Raw genomic sequence first — 17708 nt, 5'->3', positions numbered from 1 at the left:
TGAATCTAACCCTTCCACAGCCTATGTAAAGGAGCTGTGTATCATGGGGAGTGATTTTTAAATTGTTCCCTTGCCCAGATTCACCTGTCTCAGCAGATGAGGTGATTGCTCTTGCATTTAGATTGTTATCCAGAAATGCTTATCTGGTCTTTGCATGCACTCCTGCATGAAGTTGCCTAGTAAAGTGTCTTGAAAGGCTCGCAGAAGTAATCTGTTAAATCAGGGCTTGTCTGTAGTCAAGTTTCTTCTTGTAGGATTGTTTGAATCCCAGGCCTGTTTAATTAGTGCAATCTAATCAGCAGTACTTCAAGAGCCTCCTGGCTCCCTCTGATTCAGCTCTCTGTTGTCCCACAAAGAACAAGTGCCTTGAGTTTTGTAGCAGTCAGGGAGAGCTATGACAGTTTTACCTGCGACTTTGTTCTGGAAAGTAAACAGGCTCCCCAAAGCATCTACTCCTGTGCTGCCTGTAGCAGAGCTATTTTGATGTGAAGGATAAATGACATAAAGTTGTACTAAAAAAGACAGTAGCTGTCCTGATTCCAAATGTAAGTAAATGTGTTGAGCCTCAGTGCTCAGAAAGAAAATAGAGTGTACTTTGTGCCCATAATCAGCATGTTTCCAGGAGACTAGCAAATGTTTTATGATATTATTCACAACCGTTGCACCATCAGGAGCAGTCCTGCATTTCAACTTAATTGAGCCACTGCTATGACATAGCCAAGCTTTTCAAGTGGTAAAATTGTAATTATAGAGAGTGCTTCTCTGGCACTTCCTATTGGAGAGCTGCTTTCAAAATATTAAGCCTTCTGAATGCATCTGTGAGGAAGATTTTCCTGGGGAAACTTTAGATGCATGGTTCCTGTACCAAGCTCCTGGCTCCTTAGCAGAGAGAACAGCATGTATCATGTCTTGAAATGGTGCATTCTAATCCCGTTTTCTTGCATATCTACCATAGAGCCACCTCTTCCCTTCAAGATAGGGATGGGTTGTGCACCAGAAGCTCAGAGATAAGGTGGTACCCATGCTGTTTCCAGCACAGGCCCTGTGATTACTCTAGCCTACAGGGCAAAGTAGAAAACTTGCCATGTGTTCATTTTTCTCTCCTATAAAAGGGCCTTGAGCAGCCAGTTATGGAATGTGCCATTTTTCTGAACCTTAATGCTAATAATGCACATACAAGCTGAGTCTAACAATAGAGAGAGAGAGAACAGCACAGACCTGGCAGCGATGTTGGAGCTACAGTTAATTATAGATTTGTAGCAGCTCCTAGGAAAGGTGTATTCAACCAAAGGTCACAATTTTAAGCTGTCAAGAGTTGATTCTGCAGAATCTATACCTCAGATGTGGCTTTTGGGGAGAGCCAGAGTGGCCCAAGTGCCTGTTTGCATCAGATAATATAGAACAAAAAATTAAAATGAAAGGTCTACCATCCCCTTTTGCCGCACTGAGCCAAAAGCGCAGCATTTAGATAGCATGCAGGTTGGAAGAGTGTAGAGGTAAAAAAAAAAAGGGGGGGGGGAAAGGAGCAGTATGCGTAACAAAGGATCTCCTCCTTTTTCTCCTCCTTTTGCTTTATTTCTTCATGTTGGAGAAAAAAACCTTTGTGCGGGTTTGGATTTCCAGGGGTACTGTGCAAACCATGTGAAATGAAACTCACTTTCCCCAAGCTCCTTGGAGCATAGATACTATGAAGGCATATATTCACATCAGCTGCATGCCTCTTTCCTCCCACAAGACAGAAAACACTCTCTTTTAGTTTAAAAAAACCAACCAACCAAACAAAAAAAACCCCAACTCCTGTTTTTGTTGTTTTGGTCTGGATTTTTGTGGTATTTTTTTCCCTCTCTTTACCTTCAGCTGTTGTGTACTGTGATGTTCCATTGCTGTGAAAAGCTCTGGGACATTGCCTGACACGCACTACTCATGGTGCTGTATCAATGCAAATCATTGTTGGCTTTCCTTGCCTTTCATGCTAGACAGCCTGGCATTGTAATTGCTTGGTTCTAATATTTCCTGTCCCAAGGCTATCAATTTGTTTTCAGTTCCTCCACCTGTTGGGTTGGCTCAGGTATCCCACAGGGTTTTGTCCTAGGCATCCACTGCTTAAGGTAATTTATTATGCTCCCAGCTCTGGAACATAGGCACCCTGAAGCACTTTTACAAACAGGATTGTATTACAGGGTTGTTTTTGTTTTCCAGAGATTTTGGCAGGGATGTAGTTGAGTTTTCTTCTTTATTTTCTCCATGTAAGCCTTGTTGTGAACCTAGTTATTATTGCACTGCATAAATCTAAATTCTTTGACCAGTTTTCTGGTCAATATTGTGTTGTGTCCATCTTTGGAGTTTCTTCTTGAGTTTTCTTCTTTATTTTCTCCATGTAAGCCTTGTTGTGAACCTAGTTATTATTGCACTGCATAAATCTAAATTCTTTGACCAGTTTTCTGGTCAATATTGTGTTGTGTCCATCCACTGCCACAGAGCATGCTGAGCAAATGGACAGGATGGGGAAGAGCACCTGAAGAAAGGTCTCTGCAGATGATTGTTTCCACATCATTCATCTGCCTTTCCTGTGGTTAACCTTGAAAATTACTTTGTAAGATGATGGAAAGAGGCCAAATGTTGCTTTCTGCTGTGTGGATTTCAAAAAGCAGAATTTAGCCTGGGGGAGGCACTGGAAAATAAGCTGAAATAGCATGGCAAAAAGACTAGGAGAAAAAACAGTCTGCCCTCTTAGCCAAAGCTCTCAAGGCCTGTTGTTGTAATGTCTTAGTAGAGACTGGAGTAAGAATAGTAGCACAAGTAGCATTGAATCACTTCTGTGCTAGGCATTTGAGGCTTTTTAGGAATGTATCTGTAAATTAGTGCCCTAAAGGCTGGTATAACAGGCTGTTGGCTGGAAAAGGCTTAACAACTAGAAATGTGTAAAACACTGAGGCATGAAAGCCCTGTACTTTCCTTTCTACCGTGTCCTGTCTGCTGGATGAGGCGTGTTTCCCTTTGTATAGGATGTAAGATGTGCTCTGCATGAGGGTAGTCTCCAGACAGCATTTACTGGGAGAGGGGCAGAAGCAGTTGCTATTACCACTTGAATGATTTAAAACATCCAGAACAGGGCCCCAGAACTTTCTTCTAAGCTCTGTGTAAGTACTTAATTGTTCATATTAGCCATCTAGGGAGAAAGATTGCTCCTTATACGTTTAATAACTGGACATTGGTGTGAACTGAAGAGAGGTCGTAGGGCAGCATGGATTAAGTCTTTAATCACGTTGTTGTGAGTGTAGATAAGCACAGCAGAGAGCTGCCCTTCATGGGCAGGAAGATGCATCTAGCGTACAGTGTCCTTCTTGGTCTCTTCAGGTAAGATTCATATATAAGCAGGAAAACCTGTGTTTATATGAAGAGCAGCAAGGGGAAAATAAACCCACCAACACTCTTTTCAGGATGTGCTCCATGGTCTCTTGATAAGAATGTTAAGAAAACAACCTCTATATAAGACAAATCTCAGTCACCTTGGTTACAGAGTGGCCACTGCTAAATTGCACCCTGTATAACCTACAATTTTTTACTCTTCCTACTTTGATATATTAATACTAAAATATTGAATACTTCGTCTTATCTATCTTCGCTTTCTTCCTAGCAGACAAAGAAAGTAAAAATAGCCTGAGCAGTGGGCTTTCTGTTTTTGCTGTGGTTTAGTCAATTTAGTTTTTGATTTGTGTGATCCAAGAATGTTTAGGGCAGGAGGTCTAAGTAAGAGAGGGAGTGAAAGCAAACCTTAAATCTCTTAGTAAAAATGCTTGTTCTGCTCTTTCTGCTGGAGGGGGAGGGGGGGAAGAAAAAAGATAAACAGCAGAGCCATTACAACTTGGCCTGAGTCCAATCCCTTAGTTACATCCATGCCTTTAACTCTGCCTGAGAAAGTCATTTTAAAGAAATACAGTTATTACATGCATTAGTCCTTGCATCCTGGGAGGTACATCTGTACTCTTCAATCTTTCTGGATTACCTCAAATGTTTCCTGAAGGCTTTTAAATCCAGTGAAGACCAATCTGAGAGAATTCTCTCTGCAATCCTTTTCTTCTTCTGGCTTCACAGTCAGAAAAAAATCTGCAAGTGGCTTGCAACGTATGGTTTTAAAAACAGGAAATGTAGCAAGAAAATTCAAAATGGTCTGTAAAAACACTGCAGACAGGGAATTCAACAGAAGCAGAGCTTTCCCCTAGAATAAAGTGTGATTAACTTCTCAGATTCTGTTCTCAAATCAATGTTTTCTGAAAATACGGGCCATCGGCTTAGCTGGTCAAAATTATTGTGGCTTCCCTGATTTCAGTGAATATGTGCCAGTTTACTGCTGCTGAAAATGTGACCCAGCAGGATAAGCGTGCACAGCCTTCAAAATATGCTCTAAATCATACACTTGATTCTGATAATACTTTTATTAGTCTTTCACTGATGAAACTCAATGGGGCTGTTTCCAGTTTACATCAATGTGAACTAAAACACAGTCAAGTCCAGCATCGCTAATCATTTAGATTCTGTCTTTGGACATAGGTCTGAAATACGATCAGAGATAATTGCCTGCTGTTTGGTGTTCTGAGGTTAAAAATAAGCCCAAGCTGAACTCTTTTGTTATAAAGCGTTTCTCAGTAAATGCCTCTCTCTTTGCTTGGAGTCATAACAGGATCACAATTACATTCTGTAAAATGATTAATCCAAAAGACAGTTGTTAACTAATGCTGCTGGTTCTACTGATGCCACTTGTAATGTCTATGAAACTGTTCCATGTTGCATCCCCTGCTATTGGTACTACCGCGCGTTTGACTTCTGGATGTGGGCTATGATGAATTTGCCATCTGCATAGCCTCTATGGCTTGGCTCCTCTCTTTGATGTTCTTCTCCAGGAAGAAGCAAATAATGAGCAGGCCTGGTGATGGTCAATTGAGCCTATGGAGAAGGTGGTTAGGACACTGGGTTCCCCACCATGGCATGCAGATCACTGTCCTAACAGTGCCAAGAACAATCTCCGAATGGCTCATCTGTTGTTGAAAGCAGATGGTTTCCCTCAACTAGCAGAGAAACATGAATTAAAACACAGTCCTTAGTGTGTTATAAATGGAAAGAATGAGAAGATCCATAAAAATTGCATATTGTTTGCTTTTTCTATGCACGTTTCCCCATGCCAGAAGAAGCTTTAAGGGACTTGAACTTATCTGCAGCATAACCATTTTCTAAGAGTTCATTCTTGACTCTTCTTTCTTTCACTTCAGCAGTAAATATTCATTGTAGTAAACTAAATTCATACCTTGCAGATAATATTTTCTTTTAGATGATTACCTTCAAACCAGTATTCACCATTCCATGAGACAGATCCTGTGACAGGTTTTTTGGGCATTGATGTGTATCCTGCAGGTCCTGGAGCTTCAGTAGAGGGCTGAAGTGTGTTTATATGTGAAAACTGTTATAGCACCAGAGTCTCATAGCTGCAGATTGACTCATCTGTGTGGAAAACATAGAGATAAAAATTGAAAGCAACAAAAGAATGGTAGTATTTGCTTTTAAATTAGTTTCAGGAATTAATGCACAATACTTATTTTCAGTAGGTTTTAGAGACAACTTTTCTTACGATGTCAGCATGGAGCTTTCCCCCTTTTGGTTTAGCTTACGTGCAAGGCAAAAAACCCCTGGGTTTTGCTTTCTTATAAATTGTACAATTCAAAGGTCAATAATGGTATCATGTATCACAAGTCACTTGCCATGCCACCTAGAGCTTAAGGGCGCATGTTTTAATGTGATCTGCCAGCCCCTTCTGAACAGATTTAGTACATACTTGTAATATATTAGTAGTTTCATTTTTAGATTTAGCTTTCAGCCCAAGTAACAGTGGGAAATTGATTGCCAGCTCTGTGGCTTCAGAATGGAACCAGATTGTTGGGCATGAGTTGCAGCCACAAAAATCGCAGGAAGATCCTGGATGGGAGATGATAAATGGGAGATGTTTTGTGCATGGACATACCCGCTTTCATTAGGATAGTCTAAAGGATAGTCTGAGTCTTCCAAGCAAAGAAAGGCTCAGCTGGGTGGCTGGATTTCCACTCATTTGCAGGGCAGCACCATGAGAGACAGGTACTGTTTGCTTCCTCTTTGTGCTGAGAAGCAAAAATCTCCATGTTCTGTAGAGCTCAAGGCATAGTTCTCCATTGTACTATGAAGTTAGTATCAAAAATCCATTAACTTTACAGAGGCCAGAATACTTCTTCCCATGCTTCCTGTAATAATTTCTCAAATTGTGAAGAAAAAGAGGTATCTTTGCCAATGACCTTGGTGTCTCTGCTCATGTTCTGTTGTGAAAGGGTGGATTACTTACTAATTTCTATCATGGGATCATAGTTAAAAGGAAAAACTTACTCTTCTGGGCTAAACAGTGTTGGAACTTAGTAGTAAAATCATCTCTTAGTGGTAAATAACAAGTGCTACGTTCACCTACAACTCAAACTAGTACGCAAGTTTTCTATTATAAATACTGAAGGAATAATGATTACGTGTCCATCTAACTAACATTAGTCAGTCATATCTGAATGATATTGACTTGCTGAAACAGAATTATCAAATTGTTAAGTAGTTCGTTCATTTATTTGCTTTTTGTATATTCCAGTTTCTCTTAGGGATAACCGTTTTTTTTTTAGTTCTGACAAATCCCATTTGCTCTCTAAATCAAAACTCAGGTATTCAGTTAATAGGACAGAAACTGAAATGTTCCAGTGTACAGCAGACATGTTGTTATCTCTACAGTAATTATTTGATTCAACCAAAACAAAGTCATTGTAAAATAACATTGTCAGATCTTTCTCACAAATTGTCTCAAAATTGCGATCATTTTGCAGGCTATAAATAGCTTCAGAATATCTCGCCCTTTCTAGTGGGAGCTGATGTCATCCTGCATAGAGGTGATTTTTGTAGAGAAGATGTCTGTCTTAAATTACTATTTTTAAATGTTCCCTGACTATTAAAGCTGTCTTTATGTCCTTTTCCAGTTTTTGTTATTTGCTATCCTTATTCAGTTTTCTACCACTTCATTTTCTGAATTTTGCTGCACAAGAAACTGTTAAAAATAAACATCCTAAATTAATTCTTTGTGTGGAACTTGCAAAATTATCTAAAATGTGTTTGCAGTGGTCTTTTTAGATTCTTGTCGTGTAGAACTTATTTTTTGAATTTTGGAGGTCTTAATTTCAAAAGTAGAAGCTTTGGAGTGGGTTATCTGAATAACTTTTAAGTAACGCTTTCAATGGTAAAGTATTCAAGTGCTATTAGCCGGATTCCCCGCTGAGATGTAGAGTCCTTGAGCTGTTGGCTGGTTTAGTTGTTAACATATTGTTATAAGAAAATAGTTTTTAATTTTTGAGGGACCTTTCTTGTTTAACTGTTACACAAAACATAATTCTAAATATAATTCTGCCCTGCCTACAGCCCTCCCATGGGAATGCAATGCTGCAGCAGATCTAAGAAAACCTACCAGAATTATGTATTTAAAATTTCTTATTTAGCTCAGGTTATCCACTGGGCTAATAGCAGCCCAGCCCTATTTCTTTACATTCTACTAGCTTTTTCTTGGAATATCTGCTATGTTCAGGCAGAACAGGGTAGAAAGTTTATAGAAGTGTAAAAAATATTAGTAAGTTCTTGTAGTAGAAGGAAAAATTGCACTCCTCCTACAACACTTAAAAATGCCTATGTTCATCGCTCTTTTTTTTTTTTAACTGGAAAATACTTGTTCACTCCTTTCTTCCACTATGGCAGACATATTTCTTGGCAAAAAAGATCTGCTTTGTAATGATCATTACTGTTCCCACTGGCTGAAAAAAAAAAAAAACCCTTTGTTTTTCTTTCACGGCACTAAAAAAGCTTATTTATTCATGTGTGTATCTTATTAATTTAGCTTTTTTAACAATTTCAGTGCTTCACAGAGCTAGGTCTGAAAGGCTTCTGGAATTACCAAATGATGGCAGAGAAACTGCAGGAACTGGAGCTTCTGCCTGAAAAATGGCTTTGCATATGTTTGCTTTATGCAGTGTGTGTTTGTTCAAGTTAATTTCTGAGTCTTATGCCATGGAGGGGGGAGCAAGGGGGGACAAACCCTGAAAAGCCTGTGCTACAGCAAGTTTCCTTTGGTGGACAGGCATATCCATTTCAAGAGCTCAACTGGTTTGTTCTCTGTGAAATGAGAGCAAAATGTTAGGTCACGGTAGTCTAAAAAAAACCTCCCCATCTACTCTGGATGGGGATGAAGTCAGCGGATGTTCCTCCACTGAGTGTATTGGTCTTTGGATCGATCACATCTTTGGGGCTCTCTTGAGTCTGCAAAGTAGTCTGCAAAAACTTGGTGTGGATGTCTCTCAAAACTCAGGATTTCTTATTGTTTTGTAAGATAGCAAATCCAGATGGAGCACATGCCATGGAGGGAGGTGTGTGGTCCCTCCTTGGCTGTCCTGTGGCTGGGACAAGGTGGCAGCACCACCAGCATGAGGTGACCTGCTCTCCTGGGGAAGGCCCAGCTGCTTGTGGGCACAGTTCAAAATAGTTGTGGTTTTTTTTTTTTTTTCCTTCAAAAGCTAGTTAAACTGTAAGCAGAACTCTTTTTTCTTTTGAGAGGCAAAATGATCATATTACAGAGAAGGAAATAAAGATGTTAGAGATGGTTCCATTTTACTGAAATTAAAAGGCTTCTGGCTAAGTTTACAAAGAGGAACATTCCCTCATGAAAGAGATGCTTGTGCCAAAACCATCCACCGCTGTTTGGCTTCAAACTCTATTTTATCATTTATGCTCTGTTTTTCTGGTGCTGCTCTTCCTTTGTACTGTCAGCTCATCCTCTTTCATAAGCTGACTGTAAGGCTCAGAGATCTTGTTAGGAACATAAAATTCTGTATAAATTGTCAGCAATAGAATATTATTTGTTTATTTAACCATGGAAGTCCTATAATATAACTAGTCCAGCAGTAACACACTTGAGCAATTTTTAGAGACTATTACCCTCTATTAGTTATAATGGCTGGATCTTTCTTGTCTCTTTGACTGTATCTTTGACAAGTTAGGGAATGAAAGATAAGCAAACACATGTTCCTGACTGCAGATGTTCAGAATTAGTTTCTGATTATTGTGAGATTTTTTTGCTGCTCTGACTTTGTTCTCAATAAAACCTATTCACTTACAGCTTTTGCTAATGAAACTTAAGTTGCGAATCTGAATTTTATAAACCTAAAGGTTGTGGTCTGCAGTGGACTTTGAAGCATGTCTTCTATCAGGCTCAGGGTGTGCAAACTAAGCTAGACTCTCAAAGGCCGTGAATTCCTCCTTCCCCTGCCTGTGGCCGAGGTGCCCCCATGAAGAATGACGCCAGCGAGGGACGGACTGGGCGAGCTTCAGAACTCGCCAGCAGACAGAGCACACGCTGGGGAAGGAGGTGCGTGGTCCCTCCTTGGCTGTCCTGTGGCTGGGACAAGGTGGCAGCACCACCAGCATGAGGTGACCTGCTCTCCTGGGGGAGGCCCAGGTGCTCATGGGCACAGTTCAGGTGGAGCTAGTCCATGTGGTTATGAAACCTGATATTGTACTAAGTTAGTGAGCAATGCTCTTTGCTGACTGGATTTGCTTTCCAAGTCCCTTCAGTGAGTGACTCGGACTATGTGTTTTTTTTAAGAACTATTGCTAATATCTCATCTGTTTGTTTTGCTGCTGGGTAAAGCATAACCTTTCAAATCCCAGGTCTCTGCAAGGAAATTGGAGAAAACTGGCTTATCTAGAGTGCCGTAAGTCATTTGTTCTCTCCAGATTAGGTCTATTCAGCAACTTGTAGTCCTTAACTATCAATTATTTAAGAGCAGATGTACCAAAACTATTCTCTTGTGTCCTTAGCCTAAGAACCATAAGGCAAAATACAATAAAAGGTAGTCACAAGACAGTAGAGAGAGTCACAAGATATAAGAGTACAGGTACTTCATAAAAGCACAATGGAATTCATAAATCATATTTAGACAAGTTCCCCCAATTCGTCACAGCCAAACACTGCTAAATGAGATTTTTATATTGGCTTGGGGGACTGAAGTTCGTAGCTTCAAAGAAGGTTGCGTGTTCTTCTGTCACTACTGACCTGAATACTTTATTAATAATGAATACTGCATGAAGTCCTTGATGGTTATGGAGTTATTGTTGCTCTCCTTAAAAATAAACATTGATTTCAACTCTATTAGGTGTTTTCCTATGATAGGCAGACAGGCACACTCTGAATTTGGAGAGGCTTTGTTTGTTTGTGTTGGAGGTAACTCTGGATTACCCCTGATGTAAACTGAGAGAAGTAGGAATAGAATATGTATGTTCAAGGAATGAACTTGCCCAAAAAATATTTCTGTCTCTCTCTAGAGGGGTAGCCAGGCACTTGGGTGTTCAGGAGAGAAGGTTTGTCCAAAGTACCAATAACTTCTCCCAAGTGTAGGCATGCAAGGAAGAGAGAACTTGCGAAACGCAAGTGTGAAAGGATGCCCGAACGCTTGAGGTCCATGCAGCAATGGCTCAGCTGCAGCATCCCCAGTCTGGTGAGGGAGGAAGGTGTAAAAACGCCCAGGTGGAGCCCTGTTCATGCTTTGCTGGGAAATGGCATCAGATCACAGCAAACTCTCTGTCCCAGAACAGAGACATATGCCAGAGATAGCAAAGTGAGACCTCCTAGTGCCCATGGCTGGGAAGTGATGCCCCAGCCCAGGGAGCCTGCGCACAGGGCAGGCAGCAGCCAGGCACGGGGGTCACCTGCGGCACCAAAGGGTGTATGACCTTTCTGTGCAACTGGGAAAGGAAACAGGGATACTGAAAGGAAATCAAAGGGGAAAAAAAAAAACACAAAAAAACAAACAACTCCCCCCCCCCCCCCGCCCCCGACCCCCCCAACCTAAATCCAACCAACTAAATTGTGTCACAAAATGGGAGTGAGCCTGAATCATAACTTATATTTGTTATCCCTGACACCTATGGCCATAGCTCAACGCAAAGTGGAATGAACTGAAAATATGTAGTAGTGCAGCAGTGCCCTTAGCACCCTTTTGGCCAAAGAACTGGAGCTGCTACTTTATCTGTGATGAGATGGAAAAGGAAGAACCTGTGTGCAGAGGACATGGAGAAAATGCAGCTTTGCTCTGTAGCAGAAGGAAGTAAAGGCAAGACAGTAACCCTCTTTAGCCAGACTTGCCGCCTTGCAGACCAATTCCCTCAGTTAACTGAGAAAGCAAACAATCTCATTGAATGTGTTTTGAGATGCTTTGGGAACAGGGAAGGAAACTGTTGAAGGCTTGTTTTTGCTTAGAAGGTTTTTCACTGGAAAATGACGGTTCCTCTCCACGAGCCAGGCACCGGTACCCCAAGAGGGACTGGCCCATGTGGCTACGAGGAGTGCGTTTTATTGCAAATTTCCTTCTCTTTTAGCAGCATTTATCTCTCTTATTCATTACTCTTTCCAGATGTAGCGAGCTCTGATTCAGTGAGTTTTATTGGCACTTGGCTGTGGAATTGCTTTGTTTTCTTCTCTTTACTGTAGTATGTATGTCCCCTGTAGGGAGCAAGAGGTGGAAGGGCTCTTGGCAATCTCTAACTTTGAAGGCTTTGCAAAGCTCACGTGGGTTTGCATTGTATGATGTGCTCTAAATCTTCACAACTAAGAAATTAAATTCATCAGAGAACCTAAAGGAGTCTGCGGAGAAAGGGGAGAACGACACAAACTTTGGATTTGGGGGGAGTGTTGCACAAGTAAGGAGTGGATGATCTGGCCTCAAGGGATCCTTCCATTACACTCGCTAAACCTGTAACTTACAATGTGCAATGTATGTAGAGTCATGCTGTGTTATCTCTAAGTACTGCTGCAAAAAAAGACCTGAAAGACTTCTGAAAACAAACCTAACAGCATGGCCAAGAGCCTTCTATGTAATTTATAAGGTATTCCAAGCATGATTTAAGTCTGCAATGTACTTTTATAGTATTTCACTGGCTGTTTCATTTATCCTGAGACAAAGCTCTAAGCTAAAACCCAAGTCCTCCGCAGCTGTAAATGGACAAGGAGACAAAGCTCAGTTTTCCTGAGGTGGCTACTGAAATTGTGAATTAGGTAGACCTTTCTTCTTGTCATCCCTGGATTCAGCACGTGCCACCAGTCTTGTCACAGCAAACCTGCTGCATGTGCTGGCTCGTCTGTGTGCTCCTGCTAAAAGCTGCGTTTGCCTTACATGGGTAGAAATGTGCACCCAAGTTCTTCAAAGGTGAGACTATGAACAGGTTCTCAGTGTCTTGTTTCCCTATGTTTTTGTTTTCTGTATTCTGTCTGTATCTGGGCTGTCTGAGAAAGACATTACCGTGGGTAAAGGGCAATGATTCTGCTGACCCAGGTAGGGTAATCCACCCTGTGGTCTAATCTCCCTTGTATAATAATGTGGTTTGAAATGACAAAGTGCTTTGCTCAAGGAAACTCAAAAGCGGGAGGCAAATGAAAATCCCAGTTTTAAGTTATGATTCCTTAAAGAGCAGTGGGTACAGAATGTGCAGAAGTGATATAGGTATAATGTGGCTTCTCCCTCCCCCACCCCGGCCCCGAAACAAAATTAACTACCAAGCGCCATCATTTTAAGACTATAAAACAGTGTAACCTATAAAACATTTACTGGGAATCTAACTCTTCTTTTGGATACCTTAGTGAAAGGAATAAACATAAAACTGAAATCAGATGCTTTAGGATTTATGAAGTTGATACAATTTTTTTTTTCTAGTGACTGTTTTAACAGCCTATTAACATCTTCCCCACAGCAAATATATAACAAAATTGATATTACAGAATTGAGTTGTGATGCTTCCCATGAGTGTACTTAAATATACCGTAAACATCTAGCGCTATTCATCTGTATTATGGACTGTGCATATAAAGTACATCTCTATAAATTCTCCTAAAGCAAATTCTTCCAAGTTCCTCTTGCAGAATAAAAATTAAAGGTCTGATTCTGCAAAGGGTTGAGTGCTCCTGCTAAATTCCCAGATCTCATGTAAAAGGATGGTTCTTGCTCAGTGCTTTCAGGGCTGCTCACAAAAGACTAATTTCCTTCCTTGCAAGTGAAGACAGCTGAAATCAGTTGTCACTGTAGTAAAAGTCTTTTACAGATGATTTGTGTCTTGTTAATTTCTTAAGTGTCAGACGTGAGCGCATCTAATTCATTGCAAAAGTGTAAAGGCCATTAAATGTTACTAATAAAAAGGAATTGGAGGACCGTTCTGCCCCACGTTGCTTTACCATTTATCTGTATCCTGCAAGCTCTGTTATACAATATTAGTGCAGGCTTACCATGGGTACATAAGGCTTCAGTTGTGGATGTTTGTTTCGTGTCTCGTCCCTCAAAAATGAGAGAAGTAAACTTTTTAATTAGATAACCCTGAACTGAGAAAACAAAACTCTTTTTGTTTCTTGCCTGAATTTTTAAGAGTATTAAGCTTGGTGGTAGGGACAGCATGTTAAAAATAATGCACAGGTCTTGTTTGCATCACTGGATGATTCAGCATGCATCTCAGCTGGTCTCCTTTACTTTCTCTGTTTATTCTGTTACATTTACTGATCTAAAGAGAAAACAATCTGAGAGCAGTAAGCTGTTTGGAATAGAAATAGCTGTGTTGCATCCAAAGTGGCATATTTGAGTGTTTGTAGAAGAGGATTTGTAGAAAGGATTTAGCTTTGGCTTAGCTAATTTTGTAATTTCAAAAGAGTATATTGATTTCTGTACAATTAAGATGGGAGTTGTTTTGGACATATATATTATGATGTGTCAGTTACATTTTATAATTAAACTGCATGACTGCAGATTTGTAAATATGGGACATTTGTGAACTAAAGCAGAAAAACTCCAGGGCCTTCTCTGAAAGCAAATTCTAAATGGAAATCTTTCCCCATAGCCAAACTAATTCTACTAATTTCTTCAACTGTTTTTCTGTAACACACTATTTAATCTGAACACAGCTTCTGTTGAATGACTTGCAATTCAACTCCGATCCATTGAACATAAGAGTGAATTTTGAGACAAGATTACTTTGATTTGACAGAGTAAATTACTGATCCAGTTGGCATCAAAGTCTATAAAGTACCCAATGAAGTGAACTTTTTTCTGTGTAGAATAAGTGTAACTATTCTTGCAGTTTCAAACAGCGAGAGAAAGACACTGCTACTTAAATAGAAATTGATTTATTCACTTAGGACAAAGATTGGAGACTAAAAGCTCTGTATTCAAGAATAAATTGAGATTTCTTCTGGGTTTTGAAGTGAAAAAACACATGGTACTTAAAATCTGGTGACTTTAGGGAGATGGTTAGAACAAATACATACCAAAATAGAGTAAGGTATATTGACAGCAAAAAAAATGCATCTAGTGGGGAAAGGCAAGAGTACCACTGCTTCAGGCCCTGTCTTTCATCAGTTGTATCCTTTTGCCTGAGTTTTCTCTTAATGTTCAGCCAACTATGAAAAGGTCAAGCAAACCAGAGAAACAAAAGCTTCAACTGCTTGTCTTCTCATTCTTTTTGATTTCTAAGTAATGCCAGCATATAGTGGTAGAGGAACTTGGCTGTCTCAGTGACAGCAAGACTGGAATGGTAGCTCTTTACATCCTTATGACTGTCCCTAATTTAAGACACACAGAGCGATCAATGAATAACCGCTGTTGGCAAGTCGAAGGTACCATTGACTTGTAAGCATTCAAGTACACCTTTTCAAAATTATGAAAAGTCTTCATAGGAGATTTTGTGTATTTAGTTTGTGCAAAAGGATTATTTCAGCAATGTTTGGATTAAGTATGGTACTTATGGCAATGATTACCTTGAAGGACTTCTGTGACACTACTCCATATGAAAAGTTAGAACCAGGTAGGCCTAGCAAAATACTTAAACTATTTCTCAAGGTATTGATGCAGCTGATTTTTTTTCTACCTGCAGATGATGCTTCAGCTGCACCTGCCCATTTTTTCTACATGCAAATATTCATGCCATTGCCAAAGACTTTTGTTATTTTTCAGAGTCTAAAAATACTGTGATTCACTGCAGCACAAAATACGCAAAATTAAGATGGCATAAAAATGGAGATAATAGTTCATATTTGCCTATTCTTAGTGCTTGAGAATGCCAGAGTAAATGAAATTTCAAGTGATAGTCATTACATGTGATTGGATTGAATATTCTCTTTTCAAAATAATCAGTTGTTTTATTTCAGCAGTGATCCCATTCACACACCATTGCGCCGTGGTTACAATGAGCTGCTTAAGTTTCAAACTACTTTGAGCTCATCCTAAGAAGCAATGGCAGCTCAGCATTGGTGGGAAGGGTGGGTGTTCCCAGGCGAGGCCGTTCTCATGAGTTTCAGACCTATTTGACAGATGCAGAAGCTCTAGAGAGATATGCTGCTTATATCCACCACTCCTGCTCTTTAGCAAACACGGAATCAGCTTCCAAAACACCTGAGTTTGCCCTTCAATACTTCCTGTGGATCATTTCTCAAAAGCCTGAGACGTATATCTCACTTTATAATATCAGCTTGGACCAAAGTGGCATTAATATCACACTTCGACAGCCTACATTGGTCATTTCACATTTTCCTTAAACAATAATATTTTTGTAATTTCAGATTACAAATTGGTAACCAAAAATAGATTGCTCCCAGACAAACTAATCTATTTGCAACATGTATTGCAATCAGTCTACCAGAGAAAGACAGGATGAATTGTCGCAGCTGGCTTTGAGTGTGGTCCTCGTTTCACCCCCCTTTCTGGCTCAGTGCGATTGCGAAACAAGGTTGTGTAACTGCCTCAAGGTCACCAAATGGGTTACTCATAAAAGGTAATGAAGGATTTGCTCCTTCCACCCTACAACATTTATTTACAGAAACCGATGCTGAACCAGTCCTTGGTGATTTGAGGCTGGAGGGGGAGGCAGAGGGGGATTTAAGCTTCAGGAAGGCAAACGTCCAGAGGGATTATTCCTTCATAGCCATCATTTCTGTTATCCCTAATCTCTCACTTTCTGTCTCAAAGTAAGGCCTATGGCAGATCTGTGGGGGTTCAAGGTAATGCACTGGCATGTCCTTTTTCCAAAGACCTTGACGTCTCCAGTTTCTGCTCTTGGGGCTAACAGGGCATCCAAGAGAAAGTGTTTACTGGCTCTTTGAGAATACGCAGGGGGCAAAGCTGCTACATCAGCCATAGCTGTATCAGCAATGCAGTGGAGGAAGGGCACAACTGGTGAAAATAACAATTATTTGACTTAAATTTGGAGAACAAAGGGCCTGAGTGAATTCCATCTTATTTAAATTAAAAAAAACAAACCTTTTTTTTCTTTAAATATTTTACCTTAGAATATGCCACATCTGGTGGAAAACCAGAACTATTCTTTTCCGATCCAGAAACATTTCCAGTTCTTCCCAATTTTCTAAACTCTGATATATCAATTCTTCACTTCCTAAAAATACTATAAGGTACGATACAGTTATGTTTTCATTTGCAGTTTCTTGTCTCTGATTTGTTCAGGTGTTAACAAACCTTTTACTCTGGTGTCTGAGCACAGCAGAGTCTTTTAATATATGAAATCTTTACAATAGATAGGGGTTATCTTTATTTTGCAGGTAGGTCCAGGAAAACACAGAAGCCGAAGAGCAAAGTCTTGAAAATAGTCATACATCTAAATAAATATAAAGATCTATCAAATGGAAGTTTCAAAGGAGCTTAGCTGCATAACACCTGCCTAGAGCACTGTCATGACATGTTTATTCTCATATGTGGTTGCATGTGTATCTTTAATTATTTAGTTTTATTACTCAAATAAAAGCACTGATGCTAGAATGAGTTAATCAGGGAGCTGCTTTTGAAAGTCCTACTGAGCACCTTTCCGCGTTTTTAGTGCCGTGATATTTTGGCAGATTAGGCTTAGATGATGACTTTCTTTGAATAAAGGTGACAGAATCAAGCTTGTTCTAAAACGTGAAAGAAATTTAACTTCAACTTGTATGCAAATATGCATCTGATTTTTTTTATGTGCTTTATGTCAAAATTATTGTTCAGATTTTTTTCAGAGTTCTAAATGATTTCAGATGAAAATAATAGATATATGGAATGGTAAATGGGAAGGCATATTAATGTTAACAGGAAAGCTTCTAGACTGTGGATTAAGGGGGTTATTCATTGTTTATCTCTTACAAACATGGTTGGTTTAGAAGTACATTGATTGATAAGGTGTATTCCAAAGCTATTTTTTAAAATTCCAGTTAAATTCTTAGTTGTTCTTGTTAGATCTTATACTTTTGCAAAAAAAATGCTTTTCATTATCTCATAAGATCCACCACTAATTTCATGGCAAAAAAATATATCTATGTTCTGCTCTTAATAAGCTTCAATAAATTCTTTGAAATGATATCAAGATCAAATGGGCTTAATTTCTTCAAAATGAATTATAATGCTTTCCATAAGGAATTATAAATCCTACAAGCATATTACTGATTTTCAGAATGGCTGTATTGTGAGTCCAAGACAACATGTTAAATCTTTAATCACTAACTGTTTTATATTACTAATAACTACCTCGTTTTATTGTGAGTGCTTTCTGAGTTTGTTGTTTTGAAGCGTCATAATATGCTTCATCCTAATTTGCTTAATACA

General features: G+C 39.6%; 1 long non-coding RNA gene across 1 annotated transcript in view; it reads left to right on the top strand.

The window, feature by feature from the left end:
• LOC141749331 (uncharacterized) overlaps positions 1 to 17708 on the top strand; it is a 59553-nt gene that overhangs the window by 27282 nt on the left and 14563 nt on the right. The gene's annotated exons all lie outside the window — the stretch shown is intronic.

This window comes from Larus michahellis, chromosome 10 (genome assembly GCF_964199755.1).
Source record: "Larus michahellis chromosome 10, bLarMic1.1, whole genome shotgun sequence".
In the NCBI taxonomy this organism is placed as follows: Eukaryota; Metazoa; Chordata; class Aves; order Charadriiformes; family Laridae; genus Larus; species Larus michahellis.
Note: the sequence above shows the minus strand (reverse complement) of the source record. Positions and strands in the feature narration are given on the sequence as shown.